The following is a 20295-nucleotide window of genomic DNA, read 5'->3' on the forward strand; positions in this document are numbered from 1 at the left end:
TTTTATAGCTGCATATAATTTTATCATTCCCATATTTGCGGGCATTCTGCTCATTTTCAATTTTTCCACTAATGTAAATAACACTGAAGTGAATATATTTGTACATAAGTGGCATCGATTTAAGTGTCATTGTACACCCATTGGCGAGAGGACAGTGGGCCACTTGATTGTATCTTCGGAAAGAAAAATTATTCAAGATTGTCAAAATTATATAGATGGAGCTAAATGAATGGTTGATAAAAGAAATAAATAAAAATTATCCATAGCATCAAAGGAAATTATATGCATGTCTCCAAAACCACCCTCCTGGCCCTGGAGTGAAGCTCTCGTTCCCCAAGATGCTGGGGGTGCTGGCGGCAGGCTGACAGCTCCCAGCTGAGTCTCTCAAGGACCTGCCCTCCCCCAGGGTCATGCCACCTTTTGGGAACAGGTCATATAGAATGACTCTTCTGTGGAGCTAAAGGTCAGGTCTTTTGACTGGCGACATCTCAGCTCCAGAACGCCCTGTAGGCTCAGCTGAGGACAGCACTGCAAAGCATCTCAGTTCACGGGCTGCTTCCAACCCATCCTGTGGCCCTTTCTCCCCACAGGTGTGACCTCAGTCAGGCTTTGACACACATCTTACCATGGACTCTGCTCTCCGGGGACCTAGACTTGCCACGGACCCCCGAGTTTTAGCCTCCGCAGCCTTCTGCTGTGTTTCTTCTTTGTTCTGCCACCTGCAGACTTCCTATCTTTTGAGCTCAGCTATGTTTTGGAAGGTTATTTTGGCATATTTGATCCAACGTTTCTACTTGTTTGTAGATGTAAGAGGAATCTGTGCTGGCTCAGTCTGTCAAGCTTCTAGAAACGAGTCTGCTTTTAAGTGTTGAAATCTCCTTTGAGTCTGTGCTTCTACTGCTTCTCCATTATTCGGCCCTTCATCACATTTTCTATTTTGAGCCTCCAGATTTTCACAATTAACTTTCACTCCTTTTCTATTCAGAGGGAATTTGCCCTCTGTTTGCTTATCTCCTCCAAAACCTGTTTGTATTCATTCCCTTCAATAATATATTTATTTTCCCACTTACACATGTATTTTATATATTTTACTTTACCTTTCCACTTTTAATGTTTGTTGTCAGTTATTAATCTTACATTTATGCTTGAATTTTTAATCTTAATTTTCTTTTTTTTTTCCTAAGCATCTGTATTGGAGTATAACTGCTTTACAATGGCGTGTTAGTTTCTGCTGTATAACAAAGTGAATCAGTTATACATATACATATATCCCCATATCTCTTCCCTCTTGCGTCTCCCTCCCTCCCACCCTCCCTATCCCACCCCTCTAGGTGGTCACAAAGCACTGAGCTGATCTCCCTGTGCTATGCAGCTGCTTCCGACTAGCTATCTATTTTACAGTTGGTAGTGTATATATGTCCATGCCACTCTCTCACTTCGTCCAAGCTTACCCTTCCCCCTCCCCGTATCCTCAAGTCCATTCTCTAGTAGGTCTGTGTCTTTATTCCCGTCTTGCCCCTAGGTTCTTCATGACTTTTTTTTTTTAGATTCCACATATATGTGTTAGTATATGGTATTTGTTTTTCTCTTTCTGACTTACTTCATTCCGTATGATAGACTCTAGGTCCATCCACCTCACTACAAATAACTCAATTTCGTTTCTTATTATGGCTGAGTAATATTCCATTGTATATATGTGCCACATCTTCTTTATCCATTCATCTGTTGATGGACACTTAGGTTGCTTCCATGTCCTGGTTATGTAAATAGTGCTGCAATGAACATTGTGGTACATGACTCTTTCTGAATTATGGTTTTCTCAGGGTATATGCCCAGTAGTGGGATTGCTGGGTCATATGGTAGTTCTATTTGTAGTTTTTTAAGGACCCTCCATACTGTTCTCCATAGTGGCTGTATCAATTTACATTCCCACCAACAGTGCAAGAGGGTTCCCTTTTCTCCACACCCTCTCCAGCATTTATTGCTTGTGCATTTTTTGATGATGGCCATTCTGACTGGTGTCAGGTGATACCTCACTATAGTTTTGATTTGCATTTCTCTAATGAGTAGTGATGTTCAGCATTCTTTCATGTCTTTGTTGGCAATCTGTATATCTTCTTTGGAGAAATGTCGATTTAGGTCTCCTGCCCATTTTTGTATTGGGTTGTTTGTTTTTTAGATATTGAGCTGCATGAGCTGCTTATAAATTTTGGAGATTAATCCTTTGTCAGTTGCTTCATTTGCAAATATTTTCTCCCATTCTGAGGACTGTGTTTTCTTCTTGTTTATGGTTTCCTTTGCTGTGCAAAAGCTTTTACGTTTCATTAGGTCCCATTTGTTTATTTTTGTTTTTATTTCCATTTCTATAGGAGGTGGGTCAAAAACATCTTGCTGTGATTTATGTCATAGAGTGTTCTGCCTATGTTTTCCTCTAAGAAATTTATAGTGTCTGGCCCTACATTTAGATCTTTAATCCATTTTGAGTTTATTTTTGTGTATGGTGTTAGGAAGTGTTCTAATTTCATTCTTTGACATGTAGCTGTCCAGTTTTCCCAGCACCACTTATTGAAGAGACTGTCTTTTCTCCATTGTATATTCTTGCCTCCTTTATCAAAGATAAGGTGACCATATGTGCATGAGTTTATATCTGGGCTTTCTATACTGTTCCATTGATCTATACTTCTGTTTTTGTACCAGTATCATACTGTCTTCATTACTGCAGCTTTGTAGTATAGTCTGAAGTCAGGGAGCCTAATTCCTCCAGCTCTGTTTTTCTTTCTCAAGATTGCTTTGGCTATTCAGGGTCTCATGTGTCCATACAAATTGTGAAATTTTTTGTTCTAGTTCTGTGAAAAATGCCATTTGTAGTTTCATAGGGATTGCATTGAATCTGTAGATTGCTTTGGGTAGTATAGTCATTTTCACAATGCTGATTCTTCCAATCCAAGAACATGATATATCTCTCCATCTATTTGTATCATCTTTAATTTCTTTCATCAGGGTATTATAGTTTTCTGCATACAGTTCTTTTGTCTCCTTAAGTAGGTTTATTCCTAGGTATTTTATTCTTTTTGTTGTAATGGTAAATGGGAGTGTTTCCTTAATTTCTCTTTCAGATTTTTCATCATTAGTGTATAGGAATGCAAGAGATTTCTGTACATTAATTTTGTACCCTGCTACGTTACCAAATTCATTGATTAGCTCTATTAGTTTTCTGGTAGCATTAGGATTCTCTGTGTATAGTATCAAGTCATCTGCAAACAGTGAGAGTTTTACTTCTTCTTTTCCAATCTGGATTCCTTTTATTTCTTTTCCTTCTCTGATTGCTGTAGCTAAAACTCCTAAACTATGTTGAATAGTAGTGGTGAGAGTGGGGAACTTGTTCTTGTTCCTGATCTTAGTGGAAACGGTTTCAGGTTTTCACCATTGAGAATGATGTTTGCTGTTGGATGTCAAATATGGCCTTTATTGTGTTGAGGCAAGTTCCCTCTATGACTACTTTCTGTTTAGTATATTGTTTAGGATTTTTATCATAAATGGGTGTTGAATTTTGTCGAAAGATTTTTCTGCATCTATTGAGATGATCATCTGGTTTTTATCCTTCAGTTTGTTAATATGGTGTATCACATTGAGTGATTTGTGTATATTGAAGAATCCTTGCATTCCTGGGATAAACCTCACTTGATCAGGGTGTATGGTCCTTTTAATGTGCTATTGGATTCTGTTTGCTAGTATTTTGCTGAGGATTTTTGCATCCATGTTCATCAGTGATATTGGCCTGTAGTTTGCTTTTTGTGACATCTTTGCCTAGTTTTGGAATGAGGGTGACGGTGGCCTTGTAGAATTAGTTTGGGAGTGTTCCTCCCTCAGCTATATTTTGGAAGAGTTTGAGAAGGATAGGTGTTAGCTCTGCTCTAAACGTTTGATAGGATTCGCCTGTGAAGTCATCTGGTCCTGGGCTTTCGTTTGTTGGAAGATTTTTAATCACAGTTTTAATTTCAGTGCTTGTGATTTGTCTGTTGATATTTTCTGTTTCTTCCTGGTTCAGTCTTGGAAGGTTGTGCTTTTCTAAGATTTGTCCATTTCTTCCACTTTGTCCATTTTATTGGCATATAGTTGCTTGTAGTAATCTCTCATAATCCTTTGTATTTCTGCAGTGTCAGTTGCCACTTCTTTTTCATTTCTATTTCTGTCGATTTGAGTCTTCTCCCTTTTTTTCTTGATGAGTCTGACTAATGGCTTATCAATTTTGTTTATCTCCTCAAAGAACCAGCTTTTAGTTTTATTGATCTTTGCTATCGTTTCCTTCATTTCTTTTTCATTTATTTCTGATCTGATATTTATGATTTCTTTCCTTCTGCTAACTTTGGGGTTTTTTTAATTCTTCTTTCTCTAATTGTTTTAGGTGTAAGGTTAGATTGTTTAGTTGAGATTTTTCTTGTTTCTTGAGGTAGGACTGTATTGTTATAAACTTCCCTCTTAGAACTGTTTTTGTTGCATCCCATAGGTTTTGGGTTGTCGTGTTTTCACTGTCATTTGTTTCTAGGTATTTTTTGATTTCCTCTTTGATTTCTTCAGTGATCTCTTGGTTATTTAGTAGTATATTGTTTAGCCTCCATTTGTTTGTATTTTTTACAAGTTTTTTCCTGTAATTGATATCTAGCCTCATAGCGTTGTGGTCGGAAAAGATACTTGATACAATTTCAATTTTCTTAAATTTCCCAAGGCTTGATTTGTGACCCAAGATATGATCTATCCTGGAGAATGTTCCATGAGCACTTGAGAAGAATGTGTATTCTGTTGTTTTTGGATGGAACATCGTATAAATATCAATTAAGTCCATCTTGTTTAATGTGTCCTTTAAAGCTTGTGTTTCCTTATTTATTTTCATTGTGGATGATCTGTCCATTTATGAAAGTGGGGTGTTAAAGTCCCCTACTATTACTGTGTTACTGTCGATTTCCCCTTTTATGGTTGTTAGCATTTGCCCTATGAATTGAGGTGCTCTTATATTGGGTGCATAAATATTTACAATTGTTATATCTTCTTCTTGGATCGATCCCTTGAGCATTATGTAGTGTCCTTCTTTGTCTCTTGTAAGATTCTTTATTTTAAAGTCCATTTTGTCTGATATGAGAATTGCTACTCCAGCTTCCTTTTCATTTCCACTTGTATGGAATATCTTTTTCCATCCCCTCACTTTCAGTCTGTATGTGTCCCTAGGTCTGAAGCGGGTCTCTTGTAGACAGCATCCATTCAGCCAGTCTATGTCTTTTGGTAGGAGCATTTAATCCATTTACACTTTAGGTAATTATCTATATGTATGTTCCTATTACCGTTTTCTTAATTGTTTTGGGTTTGTTATTGTAGGTCTTTTCCTTCTCTTGTGTTTCCTGCCTAGAGAAGTTCCTTTAGCATTTGTTGTAAAGCTGGTTTTGTGGTGCTGAATTCTCTTAGGTTTTGCTTGTCTGTAAAGTTTTAAATTTCTCCATCGAATCTGAATGAGATCCTTGCTGGGTAGAGTAAACTTATTTGTACGTTTTTCCCTTTCATCATTTTAAGTATGTCCTACCACTCACTTCTGGCTTGCAGAGTTTCTGCTGAAAGATCAGCTGTTAAGTTTATGGGGATTTCCTTGTATGTTATTTGTTGCTTTTCCCTTGCTGCTTTTTTTTTCTTTGTATTTAATTTTTGACAGTTTGATTAATATGTGTCTTGGCATATTTCTCTTTGGATTTATCCTGTATGTGACTCTCTGCGCTTCCTGGATTTGACTGACTATTTCCTTTCCCATATTAGGGATGTTTTCAACTATAATCTCTTCAAATATTTTCTCAGTCCCTTTCTTTTTCTCTTCTTCTTTTGGGACCCCTATAATTCAAATGTTGGAACATTTAATGTCGTCCCAGAAGTCTCTGAGCCTGTCCTCAATTCTTTTCATTCTTTTTTCTTTATTCTGCTCTGTGGTAGTTATTTCCACTATTTTTATGTTCCATGTCACTTACCTGTTCTTCTGCCTCAGTTATTCTGCTATTGATTCCTTCTAGAGAATTTTTACTTTCATTTATTGTGTTGTTCATCATTGGTTGTTTGCTCTTTAGTTCTTCTAGGTCCTTGTTAAATGTTTCTTGTATTTTCTCCATTTTATTTCCAAGATTTTGGATCATCTTTACTATCATTACTCTGAATTCTTTTTCAGGTAGACTGCCTATTTCCTCTTCATTTGTTTGGTCTGGTGGGTTTTTACCTTCCTCCTTCATCTGCTGCATATTTCTCTGCCTTCTTATTTTGTTTAACTTACTGTGTTTGGGGTCTCCTTTCCGCAGGTTGCATGTTCATAGTTCCTGTTGTTTTTGGTGTCTGCCCCCAGTGGATAAGGTTGGTTCAGTGGATTTTGTAGGCTTCCTGGTGGAGGGAACTGGTGCCTGTGTTCTGGTGGATGAGGCTGGCTCTTGTCTTTCTAATGGGCTGGACCACGTCCGGTGGTGTATTTTGGGGTTTCTGTGAACTTAGTATGATTTTAGGCAGCCTCTCTACTAATGGATGGGGTTGTGTTCCTGTCTTGTTGGTTGTTTGGCATGGGGCGTCAAGCACTGGAGCTTGTTGGTGGTTGAGCAGAGGTGGGTCTTAGCATTTAGACAGAGATCTCTGGGAGAGCTCTTACCAATTGATATTACGTGGGCCCGGGAAGTCTCTGGTGGTCCAATGTCCTGAACTTGGCTCTCCCACCTCAGAGGCTCATGCCTGACACCCAACTGGAGCACTAAGACCCTGTCAGCCACATGGTCAATTTTGGAGGCTGAGAAGTCCCTCTACAAGCTGAAGTCCCAGGAAAGCTGGTGGTGTAGTTCCAGTCCAAGACCCAAATCTGAAGGCCTGAGAACAGTTCTGGAGGAAAGAAAGGATGGATGTCCTGGAGAAACAGGTTACAAGTGCACTTCCAGGGCAAAGAGGTGGGTACTGGTTCTATTCCTGTTTTTCTTAATCAACATGTGGTCAGGTAGTTCTGCCTGCACAATTTCTACTTTCTGAACTGTACTGAGGTTCTCTGGGGGCTTTGTATGTACACAATTTTTGTAAAAATTTCATGGATACCTGAAAAGAATATGTACTGCATTATTAAATTATATAGCTATAGAAATCTCTCTATATATAATAGAAAAATATATGTAAGGTATACAGTAACTATATATTGCATATATATCCTTGTATGTAATCACTTAAATTATGATATATGTGTATATACACATATATATAAATATTTAATTTATCAAAGACAGAGTGCCTGCTAAAATCTCCCACTATAACTGTGCTTGTATCTTTTCATAAGTTTTAGTTTATATATTTTTGTGACTTGTTATTTAGTGTTTACGACTTCCATATTTTTACTGAGGGGGCTACCATTTCCAATATAAAATGACCCCTTTGTGTCATGTAATACTTTTTGTTTTAAATTTTCCTTTCATTTTAACATTATTTTCAAATTTTTGTAATTTGCAGTTAACGTGTAGCTTCATTTTTCTTCACATGGTCTGAGTCTTTGTCTTTTAGTTTGAGAATTGTTATGACTTTTAGATTGCTATCCTCTGATGTTCTCATTTTATGATTTCTACTACTTATGCTTCTTTTCTGTTTTATGTTCTATTGTCCTGATAAGCTATGATTTCCTTGGAACCAATATTAAGAATCCAACCATATTTATTTGACTTTCCTTTGTGTGATTTGAAGTCGTTTACATTTAAATGCTTCCCTCTTCCTACTTCCAGTTGTTGGCTTTAATTACCTGAAGTGAGAACCCTGGATTAGAGGTAATCTGGGGCTTAGATTTACATTGTCTCTGGGGCTTGAGATTTACATTTTCATTGCTGCTGTTAAACCATTACTACAGTTACCATTATAACTATATCAAAAAGAGATAAGAAAATGTAAATTAGGCACATTGTTATTCTTATCCTAGTCTGGAAATACTGAGCTATTTCAAACTCAAAGTCCTCACACTTCTGGGTGATGCTTGCATATCTGATCATTTAAATTATTCAAACAGTTGTTGCATGTGGGAAAAGAAGATATGACGATGAAGAGGAAATCGGGACCTCCCATCTTGGTGTTTGAAAGCCATGGGGACATCTAGCTTTCAGGATGTCATCTGTTCCTGTGAATAATATGTTCGTTCAATGAGGAAAAAAAAGAAAATTAAAGGAGTGAAAATTTTATCAGAACTCTAGAAGTACAACTGTTTTCAAGTTTATCTCATGACTAACTAAACCCATCATAATATACACAAAAGAGGGGAGAGGAAAGAAAATGATCTTCTGTAGTACATAGCAGGAGTTTTGAAATTGAAGAATAGCATTTTTAAATATTTCTGAGTAAGAACACTGAATGTTGATATCAAAGTAACAGTTATTGAATAAACATAGCATAAAGAATTCTTTTCTGGAAAGGCAAGACAGTGCCTTCACAAATCCATGGTGCTCACTCTCTCTGGGGACACTGGCAGGTACAAATACCCTCCCCTCTTGTCTCTGTACCTGCAGGTATTAAATGACAAGTCATTAAGTCCTGGCAAATCAGGGCATCACTGCCAGAAGCTCTGCCAGGAAGCCTGCCAGTTAAGTCTTAAGCAATAACCCCCCAGCCACCTTCTCACTACTCCCCACGTGAAGGTGGAAGGCACTGAGGACGATGTATTAGCTCAGTCACCGCTGAAGAGTCATGATCTTCTGCTAATGTCATTTTCTTTGCTCTCTAGGAGACAAAGCCACCCCTAGGTGAGATTCTGAAATTTAGAAAAGTACACAATTAACTCATAGTATTCTGATGCTGCCCATCACAGAGTTACTAGTGACCAGTTTTACTCAAAGTCATCAGAGTATGGTTTCATTAATTTTCAGCAGTCCCCAAACTCAGATTATCAAGTTTTTACCCCCATAAAAATTTCTATGACTCAGTATAGTGTCAGTAGAGATTCTACAATATCTTTATTACCTTCTAACTCTAAAACTCATAATTTAACTCTTTCCAATGTTTCCTTCCTTTCTTTCATTGTATTATTCCTTTTTCTTTCCATTCTATAAAACATTCGCTAAGCATGTTCTACCAGGCACAATGCTAGGTACTTAAAAGAATAAGGTCCTTCTGATCCAAAATACTAATTTCCGATTGTTTTCAGCAATCACTTTAGCACCTATAGCTAAGTGACAGGTTCCCCAGAAAAGACTGTTGCCTCCCCTCACTGGAAATACATCAGGGAATCTCTTCACCCTCAACCCTCTCAACCTGCACGTTCCACCTTTCTGGTCCTGTGTTGTACCTTGTTTATTCCAGATCTGCATTTTGCTCTGTTCTCAGACACTCTTGCCAAGACTGTCTTCCCTCCTCCTTGTGCCATGACTCACAACCACAGACAAGTGATACTCCACTCTGTGCCCCACTCAGCAACCTGGCATCCAGTCCACACACAGGCTTGGGGTCCTGGTCACCCAGGATTGAAGGGCTGGGGCATCTGTGGCCATCTCAGATCCTCTACCCTAGGATAGGATAAGTTTCTGAGGGTCAGGGACAACTTCTGCCTGTTCACCATTGTTTAACATCACTGAGCATGACTTATAAGAGACACCCAGCGTATGTTTGATGAATTAGTAGGTGAAAGAATCAATGAGAGAATGGATCCAACTTGTCCTCTTGGGCCAGCCAAGCAAATTCCATAGTGACCATAAGGGCCTACATTCTGATGAGTCCCGAATAGGCAGTGCTCTCTGGATAGCCCTGTTTTTAGTGAACTAATCACCACCGGCACCTAGATGTCTTCCACTCACTCTCTCAATTTAACTGTCCAAGATGAAACTCATTGTCTGCCCTTTTTCCATCTGAAAAAGATCTGTCCTTCTTCTGTCCTTCCTTAACCCCCACTCAGCCATGAGGTGTACAATTTGTCGGGTCACTCAAGATGCAACACCTAGCCACCCTCGATTCCTCTTACCCATCCCGGTGACGCTGTCTCCAAAGCCCATCTCCTCCTCTCCATGCCCACCACCACTGCCCTGGTTTAGACCTGCCTCCTGTCTCATCCTGTTTGCCGGTAGGAGCTCCTTATACCTATTTAATCTTCACAGCAATACTGCGAGGCATTGTGACTTTTTCCAATTAGGAAATAGAGAGAAAGTGAATAACAAGCACCTAATGGATACATAGTTGATAAATATTGGAAATAGGATTTTTAAAAAGAAATTTACTTATTTATTTATCTTGGCTGCGTTGGGTCTCCGTTGCTGTGCGTGGGCTTTCTCTAGTTGCAGAGAGTGGGGGTGCGGTGCGTGGGCTTCTCATTGTGGTGTCTTCTCTTGTTGCAGAGCATGGGCTCTAGGCGCGTGAGTTCAGTAGTTGTGGTGCGCAGGCTCAGTGGTTGTGGCACATGCGCTTAGCTGCTCTGCGACATGTGGGATCTTCCCGGACCAGAACTCGAACCCGTGTCCCCTGCTTTGGCAGGCGGATTCTTAACCACTGCACCACCAGGGAAGTCCCTGGAAGTAGGATTTGAAGTCAGCTTTACTTCAACACAAAGCCCAAGTTCTACGTGCAAGAATTCTCCCCCCACCTCTAAAACCTTCCCTGTTGGCCTGACTCTGCCTTTTCAAACACAAGGTCATGTCCCTTACTCGTTCAATCTTGTGAATAGTGATCTGTTGACTTTAAGGTCAAAGTACATTCTCTGTAGCGGGGCATTTAGAGTCCATCATCCCCACCACATACACTCTTTGCTGTCATCTTGATCTCTATCAAATCTGTCCTATATTCTACAGTCATGTAGATTCCTGGAGAAATCTCTCAAATGGTCTGGGGGAAAAATGCCTGAGGGGATCATCAAGTGGATAAGGATGGAGTTAACCAAGAAGGTAAAGGAAGAAATTAAATGACAACAGGGATTTGCACATTCTGTAGGCGGAGGACCTCATATAGCAAGATGGCCATTTTGGCTAAGTAGGCAACTATTGTTCTTCCCCCAGTGCAGAAGGGAGAGTGGAGAAGACTGAATTCTCTAATTAAAGGGAATTCTCTGGTGAGTGCCACTCTCTCTGATGACAACAGTTGAGAAGAGTCCTGTCTAATATTGAGGCATCACCACAGCAGTCAAGCCATAAACTATATACAGGAGGCCATGACTGTAGGGACATTGCTGATGGCCCCTAAGGAAAAGTTCTTGTGGGTCTGTCTTTGGTCATAACAAGGATGGGACAACTGGGACCCTCTTGTTCTACTTCTACTTCCTAGCCAATCTTTGAAGGAGAGACCCTAAATACATATTGGCAATTAAAAAAAAAAAAGGAAAAAGGAAAAGAAAGTTGGAGGTAGGGTGGGAGGTGGGGAAGGCAATCTGTCAAAATTCCTGACTCAGTGACAGAAAGAGGGACGTATTATGTATACGTTTAATGTTGTCCTAGTTAATTCTGTGAGGACAGATGATTCTAACTTAACATTCAGTTAACCAGAATATTTGCATGTTCCCTGATACTGCTATCCTTGGATTCTTTAGCCTGAACAAGTGGGAGTTTATCATGAAGCAATATCTTTTAGTTTGAGCTTGGCTTTTTGGTTCGTTTTCCTGCTTTAGGACTCACTATCTTGTTAGCACGTGGTTCCGGGACTGTCTATGGATTTCTTTGATGAAAGCCTCGAGGTAAATTGGTTTGCTTTACCTCCTGAGATAGTAATTTAGATAGACAAGAAGAATCAGACTCTTGAACATTTTCACTGGCCGTTCATGATCAAGTCTTCCCGTAAACAATCAGAAATAGGTAACGGTCGTGGATTAACCCCTTGCTGGCAGAAAGAAACCCATTCTAGATTTGGGATCTGCTGGCATCTAACCTTTGCTCTACCATCGCCTCCCAGATTGCCCAATCACGAGGCCATCCCCGCGTTTTCAGGACCAAGACAAGCATTCTGGTAGAGGCCCTGCCCTGCTGACCAGCCCACTCCCCCTCCCACCCCTTGTTCCATCCCACACTGAGACGGAGATGGTCTCAAGTCTGTGGACAGCTCAGGCCGAAAGTCCAAGCCGTGGTCATCTCTCCCCCAACGTTCACCCCTTGGATGGACTCCTACCAGACCTGGTGGGACTTTGGGGAGGGGCTTGCACAGGCCCCGCCTGCTGTTGCGGGTTGTTTGGGCAAGGAATCTGGGGTTCTGGGTCCCCAGAACGTGGAGCAGAAGGGGGGAAGTTCACGAGCTTCAGCTGGCACATCCCTCCTGGGCCTGGGAGGGGCAGGATTGGAGGAGGAACAGAGTGGGTCCTCTAAGCCTGGGAGCCCTGGTGGCCTGGGCCCGAGGGTTTTCATGCTCAGACCCTCTGTCCTCTTCATCTCTGTACTTCCTGGCTCTGATAGCTAATCAATAAATTGATTTTAGATACAGGTAATTGAACAAAAATCCTTGGGTCAGGTCATATCTTAAGGTCTTCTCAGCTAACATCCGAACACAGAGATGGATCAGACTTTTTCTTCCCGAGAAAGGTAGCTGGGAGGGAAGGCAGGGCCGGAGTGGAGAGAGGGCTGTGGACACTGCTGGTGGGTAGGCTGGCGCTAAGATTTCACGGCACATCTATCCTAGTCATAAACCAGCCTTCTAGGCCTCCAGACAGGGGACCGGTAGTCGCGTGCAGCTACGCAGGAGAGGCCAGCGCTCAAAGTGACACTTCACCTGCATAATCACCTGCGCTGTCAGAGGCACGACCCTTCCAAGGAGGCTGATGTGGTCCTTTGGTGCCTCAGCGCCCAGAACTTAACGGAGGCAAGTCAGTGCTTGACAGGTCGCTAGCTATTCTGGGATGTGGACACTTCTACTTGCTCTGCTCCCACCCCGCAGTGTCTGCTCTGGTTTCAGTTCTGGCTGTCCTAGTTCACACAAAGTTTAAAGCTGACCCTGCCACAAACCCTCCCGGAAGTAGGTGAAAAAGGAAGTCTCAATCAGTAAGTTAATGTATTTGATGTTTATCCACACGGAACCGGCTGCATGAACCAGAAGGAGAATCTGTGGGTTCTTATTTTTTGTTTCTTTGCAAACAAGCCATTTTTATAGGATGAAGACGAACTGTGCACTGCAAATACAAGTGGAGAGGCTGTGTGGTCTGTCCCGGGAGAGCTCCAGCCCTGGAGAGCCCAGTCACTGGGTCCTTTGCTTGAGGTCCCTGGCCATGTTCTGTGTGGCAATACTAAACATCCTGGAAAGGCTATTCCTACTGTTCTTAGGGCGGAAATGTTGCCTTTGTCACCAGCAAGTTACTTTGTTCTCTTTCTTTTCAAGTTACTTTGTTCTCTTTCTTTTCAGCAAACAAACAAAAATGTGGGACATTTTAGAGAAAAGCGTAAACCTTTGCCTGAGGCTTTGAAGCAACCTCACACCTCACACCTGCTTGACTCCCTGTGATGAGAGGCCAAGGTGGGTACAGAGGGCATACAGCCTCTCCCTGTGCAATTGCTAAGATATTAACTTTTGGTCCAGGATTTAAGCATGTTATTGATGGTCAAGCTTAAACATTACCTTCTAAATTATCTCCTCCAAAGTAAACACTATTGTAGATATCTTTCCCGGGTCTCTGCTTCCAAGAAAGGGCAGGAAGAGGGGTCCACAATCCTCCGTCTAGTATCCCGTGACTATCCAGGCTGAGTAGCTCCCCCAGCCGGCTCTCATTCCAACAGCACTCAGGAGTGGAGACAAAGCTCAATGGGGTGGATGGGAGACTGTGTTGCTCCTCAGAAGTGTCCAGCCCTCACTCTGCGAGGGTCACACCACCCTGCCCTGCCGAACTCAGGCCTGGGCACTGAGACTGAGTGCAGTGCAGGGTGTCACCTCCCAGGCTGATGCTTTAGGAACAAGCAGGTCCTTAAGCCTTCCCGACTTGCCCTCTGCGCCCGCCATGAGCGACGCTCCGAGGAGTGTCTGCTCCATCGGCCTGGCCCTCAGAGTACAGACGACCACAGGGGGTGACTGAGCGACGAGGACCCCAAGTGGCCTGGGATGGACATGCACCCTGGGAGAGAAATCAAGCTGGGTTGTCCAAGGCCGCTGAGAGTTTCCTAACCTATCCTGAGTGATACAGAGTCCAATCAATGTTGGTTACTTCCTGAAGAATGGAAAGTATATTCCAGCTTTTCCTCAGAATATCTGGCTTTTACGTCTGCGTCTCCCTAAAAGTTAGATCTTTGCCAAGTCAATTAAACTCTGGGAATCTCTGCCCAGCCCATCAATTTCACAGGGTCATTGGAAAGAACAAAATCGATATAGCAAGACGATTCTGCTCTACAAATGTAGGTGTTAGCACCAGGGAGGGTTTCCCTCAACCTGAAAGCGCGAGATTTCGGGTTCTTTAGCTCCCTGAGTCCCTCCAAGGACCCTCCCTTGTTAGGGGCAGTGTAGGGAGGGGGAGATGTTTCAACTCATGTGCCACCGCTGTGGTCTGCTGAGCACTGATGGTGGGAAGATGACAAAGACAGAGAAGGAACAGGGCCTGTTCTTAGAAGGCTGACTCCTAGACGGAATAACACATAATGCCCAGGAAAGGTTTTTAGGACAACCTTCCAGCTAACACTGAATGGGGCAAAGTGTAGCCCACGATACACAGGTCCTATCAGCCGTGAAGGGCAACAGAGATGGCAGATGGATGAGGTCCATCGGGGCAGGTGTGTTGGGCCAGGGGAAGGTGGGAAGGGAGGCTTCCAGTTTTCACCTGTGTGATCCGGGTGCTCTGCACCCTTCCCCCCCCCCCCCCCCCCCCCGCCATCCTCCCACACATACACACATAATCTCACACAACACTCGATGGGGAAAACAGGCTTTGAGTGGTAGAGTAACATCTCTAGAACCAGGATTCCAACTCAGGCCTGTGTGACTTCAAAACCCCTGTCTCTCCCTCCTGCCACACGTCTGCCTTTTCGGGAACGATTTCAAGTGGCAGTCCCATCCGCTGTGAGCCTGGAAGTGCCCGTGGCATATTCCATTAAAGCCCATGCCCTCCCTCCTTCCCTCCCAAATTAGGTGGTTCAATTTTCTCTTCACAGGGCCTGTGGCAGCTTCCCCTGCCTGCAGGGCCTAATTGAGCACGAGTCTCCTGGGGGCTCCACTCTGCTATTTCCTGATGAGCAAGGGGAGAAGGGAGCGGAGAATGCGACCACGCTCATTAACGAGGGACCCCTGTTTGTCATTCTTCTTACCAGCATCATCACTATTTTAATTAACCATCTTTGCCATTGGGCCTGCAGATAATTGTTCTCTGCATTGTTCAAATTGCCAGGATGGGTACCTTTAAAGGTGCAGGCTCCCCCCTCCATCGGCCATCGCTAATTAGAGCAAGGAGAAGCTTTAACTTCTGCAGAAGGCCTGCAAGTCAGGTAGGAGGTGACCCTCATTAGCACACGGAAGATTACAAGCTCTGCTGTTATTATCCAGGCCCCGGTCCCCCTTCTGAAAGTCACTGCTTGCTAAGAGGGAGTGTTGATTGAATGTAGTTTTGCCCGACAGTGCAAAGTTACAAGAGAATTTTTTATTCTAACAACAGGAGAAGAAAGCATTTACCTTCCTATGTGGAGGGTAATTTTCTGGTTAAACAGCAGGTAAAAAGGCAAAGCCAAAAGAAGAAAAAAAAAGAAAAAAAAAACCCGTCTCCGAAGTCTGACTGTGAAAAAGATTGTATTAAAAGGAGTTCAGCAGAGAAAGCTAGGCTGTAACTCAGGATCATGGAGGTAAAGACTCTCCGGCAGGGGGGGTTGGTTCTAAAAAAAACCTGGAATGTAAGAGTCCACTTTAATGCTGGCTCTATGGAGGGAAGCGTGACAGAGAGCAAAGCAAACTATATAAAAGACTCTAAATCGTACCGTAGAAGTGGCTTTGCAAACCTGCTTTCAGATCCAGGTAATGAAAGGAAAAACAGGTGTGGCTTAAACATGGTCACAAGGAACCTGAACTGGACCAGTGACTTGTCATGTGTCCACATTTCTGAAGCATGTTATGGACGAACCTTTCTCTGTGGTGTTCATCATGGATTTATCTATAAGTCTGTGAAAAAGCAGCAGGATGCCTCTGATACTTTTCCCTTCTGTGACTAGGGATATCTGAAGTCCATTTCTGGAATCCCCTCAATTTAGTTCAAGCACCCCATTTCTTCATAACTACTCTTCCTTCTGAGAGATTGAATATACAAATGGACAATGGCTAGACCATATATAAAAATAGAGCCCTGAACCACAATCTGCATTGAACAGCCCATTATCCAGGCTAAGCAGCCCCAGAGGCCAGCCAGCTCTAAGTCAGACTTGTGGAAAGTCAGACTACTATCTCCAGCAACAGTCCAGGAAGCTAAACAATAACTCTTCTAGCATTTGGGCAAAAATGGCCGGGACTTGCTTAATAACTGCCAGCTTCCCTAATTTCCATCCTCACTTCCAACTTGGGGCCAATCAGAGAAAGCCAAACATGCCCCCCAACCAATCACATAGAGGCCCTCTTCCTAGTTGTCCCGCCCCCCAGCTTCCGCAGGCCAATAGCCTCCAATCAGGGCCCAGGTGGAGCCTTCCCTTCTCTCCTGTATGAAGCTCTCCCCCTGCCCTGCCTGCCCTTGAGTCTCTGCCAAACACAAATGATGGTGGCTGACTCCCTGCTACAGCAGGCGCTGAATCAATAGTCTCTGCTTCTCTCATTTGGTTGCTCTTTGTTTATTTCTACGTTTCCCTCTCTCTCTCCTCTCTGCCCCGGTTCTTCCTGGAGCATTTTTCCCCCTTTTCTTCCATGTCAGGGTTTAACAACTTCACAGGTTCATTATGTCAGAGGTTTCGTTTCGTTTCCTCCAGAACCATTCCAGGTAATCCTAGGTTAACTGGTAAATTACTTACCTATAGTGTAAAAAATTATCCCACATTGGGCTTCCCTGGTGGCGCAGCGGTTGAGAGTCCGCCTGCCAATGCAGGGCACACGGGTTCGTGTCGCGGTCCGGGAAGATCCCACATGCCGCAGAGAGGCTGGGCTCGTGAGCCATGGCCGCTGAGCCTGCGCGTCCGGAGCCTGTGCTCCGCGACGGGAGAGGCCACAACAGTGAGAGGCCCGCGTACCGCAAAAAAAAAAAAAGTAGAAAATTATCCCACGTTTTAGCAGCTTAATACAGTACCCACTTATTACCTTACCATTTCTGCGGGTCAGGAATCTGGGCATGGCCGATCTGAGTGCCTCTGCCCCCAGTCTCTCACAAGAGACTCTTGCCTCTGCCATCAGTATCTCTCCTGGGGGATGGAGTTATCTCCAGGCTCAACTGGGCAGGATCTGCTTCCAAGCTCACTCAGCAGTGGTAGGCAGGCTTCAGTTTCTGATGAGCTGTTGGACTCCAGGTCTCAGCTCCTCCTGAGCTGTTGGCCAGAGGCCACCCCGGGTCTTGCTACATGAGCCGCTCTGAAGGGCAGCTGGCTTCCTCAGCGTGAGCAGGTAGGGTGAGAAGGTGCCGGCAAGATGGAAGTCACAGTGTTATAGAGCCTCATCGCAGAAGTGACGTCCCATCACATTGGCCATCTTTTGTCATTAGAAGCAAGTCACCAATCAAGGGAGGGGCCATCGGAAAGCATTGTAGATGGTCACATGTCACATTTAGCCAGGCCTGCTGGCTTTGAATCTATCTGTATTTCCCTCTGGGCACAAAACTTCCCCTATTTTGCAGTTAGTTCCACCCTCCCTTACCTCCCAAATATTATCAGCAAAATCTTCTTTTCCCCTTTGAGAAAACATCAAAGGACACTATTCCTTTTCAAATGATTTTGGATATACTTTCTTACTTTGCCCTTCCTCTAATCCTGTGAGTGAGAGAGAGTAGCCCTATTGCTTACAGACCCCACTGAGATTATTTTCCTTGAGGGCCCTGGTGACAGAGCCAGGACTGAAGCCCGTGTTCCCTTTCCTTCCTCAGGATCCTCAGGTCACCAGAACGCATTGCAGTCCTGCCCACTGTCCTGCTTCCGGATCCTGGTGGGGGGGGGGGGGGTGGATCACATGGGTCAGTGATGCGAAAGCTTCCAAATGAGTGAAGATGACTGTTTTAGGACTGCCGAAATTAAGGATGGCTCCCCTTTCCGGGCTAGAGTGGCTTAGATTCTTTTAATTATACTATGACGGAAATTTCACTCTTTAGATATGACGTACAGTTTTCAGCTCTCTAACAAAGGTCAAATTCTTGGCGACTTTGAACTGATCTGGACTCCAGAGTGGGTGTAGCTAAGTTTTATCTCCAACCATCACATCACTGGAACGATGGGGAATTCTTCCCATAAACTGGGGGCATGTCTCGATCTTTTCTAATAAACTTTCCTGGGGCAAAGGTTGCTGCCCACAATGAACTCTATTAATAACCTCCCCCATGGCTTAATCCTGTGAGGCTCACAGCAACTTTCCATTAGGTGTTTCTTCTGGTTCATTTGGGAAACAAGGGACAAGTCTGTAGGCAAATTAAGGGGACAAGCTTCCCAAACAAAGCAACTTCAAAGGAAGAATTTGTATCTATTATTCATTTATCTCCAGTGTAAACCCACAGATATAGGAAAAGGGGCACTGAATTTTGGCCTACCTTGACCAAAAAAAACATTTATAATATTAATAGCCTCTGATCTTATAAGCACAATGGGAAAAAAATAATGCCATATGGCTCATAGGACTTCAAGACCCATTTGGGGATTTCTCTGAAGATCCCCATTTCATGCTTTAAAAATGCAAAGATAAAGAAATAATACAAATGAACTTATTTACAAAACAGCAACAGACTCACAGACTTAGAGAATGAACTTATGGTTACAGGGGGGAAAGGTGCGGCGAAGGGATAGTTAGGGAGTTTGGGATTGACAGGTACACACCGCTATATTTAAGATGGACAACCAACAAGGACCTACTGTATAGCACAGGGAACTCTGCTCAATGTTATATAACAACGTAAACGGGAACTAAGGCTTTCAGTAGAATAGATGTGCAATAAACCTTTGTTGCCTTCTCCATTACATTGAGTAAGGGGAAGAAGGGAGCTTTTAAGTTGTTTCTTATACTCTGAGTCTCTCTGACAGAACCTAACACAGTTCCAGGCGTGCATATTATAGGCTTGCAAAGTACTTACAGAATGGTTAATCCAGCATTTCCCACACTTGCCTGCTTATAAAAAGTTACCTGGAAACTTCTAAAAAATATAGATTCCTAGGATCCACCCCAGACCATTCTTTCTCTAAGAAAGAATCCAGAAAACCTAGATCATTAACAAACACCATGAGAGAATCCTATGACCAAGCATGTTTGCAGAAATCCTGGATAAATCCACTGCAACTAACATAATGGCTTAAAGCACTTATGAACTGATTTTCATTCTATTGCCTCACTTAGTTGCTTTAGATATTTTGATGGATAAGTATGGGTGAAAAGTTTTCCTAACAACATGTAATCTTGATTCCTTCCTTAAAAATTCTAGAGCACTGCTCTGGGCTGGTTGGAGCTGAAGCACAGTGGAGCAGAGAACCATGGGGTTTCCTTAATGTTTTCTTACAAATTCCTGAGTTAACTTTCAGAGACTTGTCTTCTGTTGGCCTCAGTTCACCCATCTGTAAAATGAATATGATGCCGCCTCCTCACAAGGGTACTGGAAGGTTTAATTACATTTTGAAATCCTTTGCATCTGTCAAAGAGTAAAGACGCGCCAGGTCTAATTACGAGCAGCGTGTTAGTATTCCTGGGTTATCATGCTGTAAATGTCATGTCTGCATTTAAATTCAGAGAATAAAGAGCCCTTAATTTTCATTTTAAATAACTCCTTTCTCCTGTTGCTTCCCGTTGTGCATAGAGCCTGACCATGGAGTCCCTTTCAGTTCCAAGGTGCCTCAGCTGTAGCATGTCGCCATCAATTCTGGAATCTCTTGTGGGTCAGCTTAAGTACCAGCCCTCAACCAAGCTGGACTCGAATCCGCCCTCTGACACTTGGGAAAGCTCTTTCAGCCTCAGTTGCCTCCTTTGCAAGATGGAGCAATATTTACACCAAAGGGCTATAAATGAGGATAAGAGAATAGGAACTGAATCAATGGTGATTATTTTTAAGGAGAAAAAGAATATTAAGAGACCAAAGATTGAGTAGGGAGAGGAAAAGTTTTACTGCCAAGCAAAGGACCGACTGCAGTATAGGGTCTAGGTTCACAGGGATGAGATCTGGGGGAGGAGAAATTGTTGAGTTGAAAGATTCTGAGCTGCCTTTTCCCACAACAAGAAAGCAAAGTCCTTGGGCGTGGCTGACGGGGT

The sequence above is a fragment of the Stenella coeruleoalba genome, assembly GCF_951394435.1.
Source record: "Stenella coeruleoalba genome assembly, chromosome: 18".
NCBI lineage: Eukaryota > Metazoa > Chordata > Mammalia > Artiodactyla > Delphinidae > Stenella > Stenella coeruleoalba.